The sequence below is a fragment of the Myotis daubentonii genome, chromosome 7 (genome assembly GCF_963259705.1).
Source record: "Myotis daubentonii chromosome 7, mMyoDau2.1, whole genome shotgun sequence".
In the NCBI taxonomy this organism is placed as follows: domain Eukaryota; kingdom Metazoa; phylum Chordata; class Mammalia; order Chiroptera; family Vespertilionidae; genus Myotis; species Myotis daubentonii.
In genome coordinates this window covers 71805819-71812825 of record NC_081846.1, presented here as the reverse complement: position 1 = coordinate 71812825, position 7007 = coordinate 71805819, and the positions used below count along the sequence as shown (strand labels likewise).

Here is a 7007-nt window from a genome sequence, read left to right as displayed (position 1 = left end):
AAATCACACTGTCACTATAAAAGTCAAAAAAGCCACTAGTTAATAAGTACTGTCAAAAAACATGTCCTGGGATATTGAAATCAATGCCTCCAATCATATTGTGAATTATCCATCATTTCCCTTAACATTAACTTTACTATCAAACACCCTTTGGAATACTCTTCAATCTCTTTGAAGTTTCTTCTCATTATGCCTTTTATGTCCATCTTTATAGTTTTTTGTTTCTTCTTTAAGATTTATATTACAGTATTCTATTTTCAATTTATGGTAACTAATATATTTTAATTATCTACTTTATAACTTTTAAAATATTACCTATAAAAAATACAAATACCAAATTTTATGCATGTTGTGGTAAATTGTACAAATATTTTCCTAAATTTTTATTAAAGAAAAAAACAATAATTATCTGGCATTTATAAATGATAAATACTTATAGCACTTAAAATATTTAATGATTAGCAAACAAATATTTCCAATTCTCCACCACTCAACTCAGACATATGACTTATGTCACTATCTTTTTATTTCCTGTTACTCTTTGTGTAGCATGCATGCATTTATTCTGGAAGCTTCTCCCACTGTGGCTGCCCCGTTGTAATCTGCTACTGTGGTTTTACCTAAGCCTAGTCCATTCTATTGTTTCATACTTCCTGAAGAAATTTAGACTAAAGAGAATTGTCAGTGCCATATTTTTTTCTATCTTTCATACAAAAAACACACATTTAATTTAAAATTATTCCCCAAGTCTTATTTAAAACACAAGCTTTTCCAAAAAAAAAGGTGCTTGAGAGTAGGGAGAGTCTTTGAATGTTTTTCAATTGTTTGTTTTTTTTATTGAATCTAACACCAAACAGAATTAGGCATTTAATGAAGGATGAAGACTAAATGAAGCTAGAAAGACAGCAGTCAAACATGACATAAAGTTGATCAATGTTGCTCAAAGTTGATCCACAACAGCGCATTTAGAGACAGTTGTACAGTGGGAATGTATTGTGTTAAGTGTTGCAGGAGTTAAACAAAAGTCTCTTCTTTTGGAACGCACCACACTGTGCTAAAGGAGGACCATAGCGTAAACTACTAACTTCTAAGTATGTTCTGGGTTTAATGAGGATCACATTTGTTTATGATTTTGACATTTCCCCCATATCAAATTGACTTTCATCTTCAAATTTAGAGTTCCACATGAACAGAATTTTGCATATTTCTCTGTACCCCTTCATTTATATATTGCTTTCGTCACTCATGAGAATAAGGTGATAATTAGCCTCTGACAAACACAGGGAAATTGCATAATACATAATGACTCAACGGAGAAAGCTCTGCAAACTTGTGGGGATGCCCGTATTCTTGCTGAGTTGGTCTGTTCTTACTCTAGTGACCCTAATTGTGTATTCCATTCATATCCAGACTAACAAATTACAGAGGTGAATATTCTGGTTTTAAGGAAAGAACTATAAACATGTATATGGATATGGAATTAACAGACCCACAGAGGTCATCGTACCCTTGAGACAGATATTACTTTCAAATTATTATAGAAGACTTGCTTGGGGATAGATAGTTAGGTATCTAGAAATCCAGCATAAAAAAGTAAGGCTCAAATATTAAATGTGGAGTATTTCCTGATTCCTTTTCTTCCAGGAAAGTGTTTTCCTTTGAATTTACAAATCTAATTCCAGAAATAATGAATGTAAAGGTCTTGCTATACTGATTTTTTTTAATCTTAGTAAAATACACTAACATAAAATTTACCACTGTTAAATATATAATTTAGTTGCATCAGGCATACATTCACAGTGTTGTACAACAATCACCACTATCCATTTCCAGAAAATTTTCATCATCCCAAACAGAAATTCTGTACCCATCAAACATATACTTATTTTATGAATATTCACATGCATGCTCAGGCTACATTAAAGGGTTCCTGAAATTATGAGGAAACAAGACTATAAAAATTAAGCAATCTAAAGTAAAATTAGCCACATGTGCTAAAGCTCTTGAATTAGCATAGCAGAAAGTAATATAGAATTCATGTTATATACTGTGCCATTTAAACATTTTTGTCAAGAAGGAAATTGAAAAGGGCACCCAAAACTTAAGTTCCTGTATCTTGATCCCAAATAGACTAACTTTAGAACTTGGGTTAAAATCATTAAAGATTAGTAATTATTTCCCACAGAGCAATACACTTTAAAGAGAATTTAGAAAACAAATAACCCTATTGGAAGAATTAGCTCTGAAGGAAACTGAAATACACATAGCAGTCCCCATTTCTGACATAATGTGCTCATATAAATTCTATCAAAAGGCTCATCCTAAAACATATTGTTCTCTCTTCATAGAGACAATGTCATAATTGGGGAGCTGTATTCCTGAGCAGGACTTTGCACTGAATAAATCATAGGTATAACCAATAAGATGTCATAAAAGCAAAGCTATGAAACTATAAACCTTTGTAATAATTTAAAATAGTAAAATTATACTCCTTTGTAGAATTTAACAGCTAGAAGGGAATTTAGAATATTGCTGAATTTAAGCCCCTTATTTTATGGATGGGGGAAAAATAATTTCTCTAGAAAAGATGTGTGACAATCTATCAGTTTTCCAAAGTAGCATGTAGAACTAGGCACTAAAACTGAAGGTTTCTTAATCACAACCTAATATTTCAACATTATGGTTGACATTAATTATACATTATAAACATTAAATTGAGTGTATATGCAATATAAAAATTACAGTTTTACTATCATATATAAAACTAAGATTCTTCCCATATTTAGATTAAATTCATAAATTATTTATTTATTTAGAAATTTAAAAGACTTTTAGTAGTATGATTGGAGTAGACCATTTCAATTAAGAGTAACCTCCAGAAGTTTGGTTGGACCAATGATTTTTTTCTGTTGATAATATTTCCTATTAAATAAAGGTATGCAAAAATATTATTTCTTTACTCATTATTATTGTAAAATGACCATTTTAGTATCTTAATATTTGTAAATATCTCTAAATTATGTTATAATTTAAGAGGAATCAACTTTTAACTTGATTGTATAATAGATATTTAGCTCTCTAGCTAAAACCAGAAACACACACACATACCACCAAGGGTAGCTCTGTGAGAAACATTTACTTTCATTCATCTCTCAACCCCTCCACTCGCCACTCGCCCAAAATAAAAGGGGAAAATAAATTCAAATGTTCTGCTCTATATACAGGATGGATGAGACATCATTTAGAGACAACCATATTTTTCCAGATCACAAACATACATGACTAAGAATGGAACACATTGGGTGTTACCTCAAAATCTGGCAAATAAGTGAATAAAGGCTTTTAGAAGTGAAGTGTATATGCTAACTGGAAGAGAGAGAAATGTTGAAATATGAAAAAGGGGGTTACTGTATTTTGTGTGAATCTTGAATATAGTCTTTATTTCTAAGAAAACTAGTACTCTGTTCACTTAAAAATGTTTACATCTAAACACAAAACCTGCATAATTCCCTTGCTTATAAATATGTATGTGAAAAAAGTTTTATTAAATAAAATAAAATAAATTTTTTTTGAAAACTATACCAAACATATGATTTGACCATTGGGATGTGTCCAAATGTTTTAGTTGGCTTTTGCATGCAGTGTATGGAATAACATTTTCAGACATGACTTCCTGACAGTTTATTTTGAAAATATTCTGGTTTAACATACCTTTCCATGTGAAATATGATGGAAGGAGCAAAACAAAATTAGTGAAGATAAACACATCATTGCATAAGTAAGTGTATAAAATAATGAATCCATAAGTGAATTGACTGACCAGACCAAAAATGATTGGTTATATCTCTGGATATACAGGCTTCTTTCATTTTCCAGTTTTATAAATTCAGGGCGGATAATTTACCCGAGAACTCATAGCTGACCCAGAGAGAACTGTGTCACTCTTGGCATTGACCCAGCAGCACATTTCTGGTGACCCTTGTCATCATTTTGGCCATTGTAATCTCCATTATCAATGAACAATCAATATTAAGTGAATATATATTATGTCTACATAGTATACTAAAATTGATAGAACAGATATATAACAAGGATACTAAACTAATGGAGTTTAGTGTCTAAATGTATAAAGAAGAAATATAAAAATAAGCAATAGATATATACTGTTTAACATTGAGTACCACCACTAAATTAGTGATATATGCAAATTATGAATATCTGTAATATGTTAACTGCTTTATTAAATTAGTAAAACAAACAACTCAATAGAAGAAACATGTACATCAAGTATTAACAGGAAACTCATAGCCCAATAAATTAAGTGTACAAAAACAGATGAGAAAAACTCAACTTTGGTAACAATAAGAAAAATGCAAATTAAAATGTAAAGATATAAATTTGCATTCGTAGGCCTGACAAAACCTTAGGTTAGTTAATTAGATTAATAAAGCAAATGTTGAAACCAGTGTTTGGTGTATACATTGGTAAAGTCCATTTGGAAGGCAATTGTCAATGTCTATCAAAATTAGAAGTATAGAATATTTCTTTGATACAGCAATTCCAATTGTAGGACTTTAATCTTGAAAAATTATCATATATTTTTTACATTATACTTTAACTGTATGTCATATAATTTTATATTATATGATCTAATACCAATGTATGACAACAATAATGTTCATTGCTTTACATTTGAATGGAAAAAAAATATGAACCAAATAAAGATCTAATGGTAGGAAACTGGTTTAAAAAAATGGCATGGTTTCTATTATGGAATACTTTGAAGTTCTTAAAAAGAGTGAGATAAAAATTTATGTTTTATCACATAATCGCCTACCAGGCATATGGCTAAATAAATAAAGTACATCATTGAACAATACATATGTTTATGTAAATTAATATATTTGTATCTATTCCATCTGGCATACATATCTATATATGTAAATACACAGGAAGATGCTTGGAAAATTTATTCCAACTGTTGAAATGGTTAGTGCTGTGAAGGGAGGTGAGAGCTAGAGAGGAAGTGAAGGGAGACTAGAATGTTTTGTTTTGTATAATTATATACTGTTTGGAATTTTTGCTTGGCAAATACATGAATGTAAACTTCATTTTTTAAGGAAAAGATGTGTACAATGACAGGTCATACATTGGATTGATAACCAGCAGAATAGTATTGGGGCAAGAATGACAGACAGATTAATGAATTATTCAGTAGGAGGACAAATTAAAAAAAAAAATTACCCTGGGCTTTTTTAAAATGGCAATTTGCTTTATTTTTTCCTGGCTCTTTTGAGATATAATTGACATATGACACTGTAAGTTTAATGTGTACCATGTACTGAGTTGACACATTTAGATATTGTGAAATGAACATCATAGTAGTGTTAGTTAATACCGCCCTCACTTTACATAATTACCATTTCCTTTGTGTGGTGAGAATATGTAAGATCTACTCTCTCAGCAAGTTTCAAGAGTACAATACTGCAGTGTTGACTACAATCGGCATGTGGTGCATTAGATCCCAGAGCTTACTCATCTTATAGCTGGAAGTTTGTACTCTTTGACCACACTTCTTCATTGCCCCCAGCCCCCAGGCAACCACCACCATTCTACTCTCTTTTCTTGTGACCTTACTGCCTTCGGTACCCGGGTAATTCTGGCCTCATAAAATGCATTTTGGAGTATCCCTGCTATTCACTTTTTAGAAGAGTTTGAGAATTGGTATTATCTTTAAATGTCTAGTAGAATTCACCAGGGAAACGATCTGGTGCAGGGCTTTTCTTTGTTGGGAGATTTTTAAAAAATATATATTTCTCTTGATTTCAGAAAGAAAGGGAGAGGGAGAGAGAAATTGAAACACCAATGATGAGAGAGAATCATTCATTGATCAGCATACCCCACTCTGGGGATCAAACCCAAAAATCATGACCAGGAATTGAACCATGACCTCCTGATGCTTAACCACTAGCCACACCGGCCTGGCAGGAGATTTATTTGTATTTATTTATTTTTAACTGGAGTTGAATATCTGGAGATTTTTGATTTCTGATTCAATCTCCTTATTTGTTATTGGTCTATTCAGATTATCTATTTCTTCAAGAGTCACGCTTTGTAGGTTGTGTGTTTCTAGAAATGTATTTCTTCTAGGATATTCAATTTGTTGATGTACAATTGTTCATGGTAGTCTTGTATGATTTTCATTTTTGGGATAACAGTTGTAACATCTCTTGCTCTTCTGATTTTATTGAGTCTTCTCTCTTTTTGTCTTAAGTCTAAAGGTTTGTCAATTTTGTTTATCCTTTTAAAAAACAGTTCTTAGTTTCAATGATCTTTGCTTCTTTTTTTCTGATCTCTATATCATGTTTGTTTGTTTGTTTGTTTTTCTGCTCTGACCTTTGTTATTTCCTTCCTTCTGCTAACTTTGCAGCCATAGGCTTTCTTACTCTAGGCTTTTTTGTTGTTGTTATAAAGTACATTCCTTCAGATCTTTTTTAAGCCACTTCAGAAGCCATTGTGATAACAGGAAGTTGTTCGCATAAAAAGTAGTGAGATGGCTACTATAGCCCCTGCCCTAGGAGGACTAGGCCCTCCATGAAGTGGCGGTCACAAGTATCTGACAGTGCTGGCTTCAGCAGTGCGTGCTAAAGCTGGACAGATACAGATATTAACATGGCCTTGCACAAGGACGACACGCAAGTTTGTGAAGTGTCCTCTGTTTTTTGATGGCTAGTAACTAGACTTTAGGAGATGATTACTTTGTAGTTTATGCAGATATTGCATTAGAATGTTGTATACTAGAAACACGTAAAAACAAACAAACAAAGGATCTGACCTACCAAGGCTATAACCAGGCTTCGTCTATGCAGGCAACACTCAGAGGTATGTGAATTAGCTAAAGGCAACCTGGTCAAGGACCCAGCCTGAACATGCAACCTTTATCCTATACAGGCTGCATGTTCAGGGCAGGGAGAGAAAGAAACACACCAATAAAGACCAGTTCCAAA

General features: G+C 32.2%; 1 pseudogene; it reads left to right on the top strand.

The window, feature by feature from the left end:
* Positions 1–6624: 6624 nt before the first annotated feature.
* On the top strand, positions 6625–6723 carry LOC132238936 (U6 spliceosomal RNA; annotated as a pseudogene).
* The last annotated feature ends 284 nt before the right edge of the window (positions 6724–7007 follow it).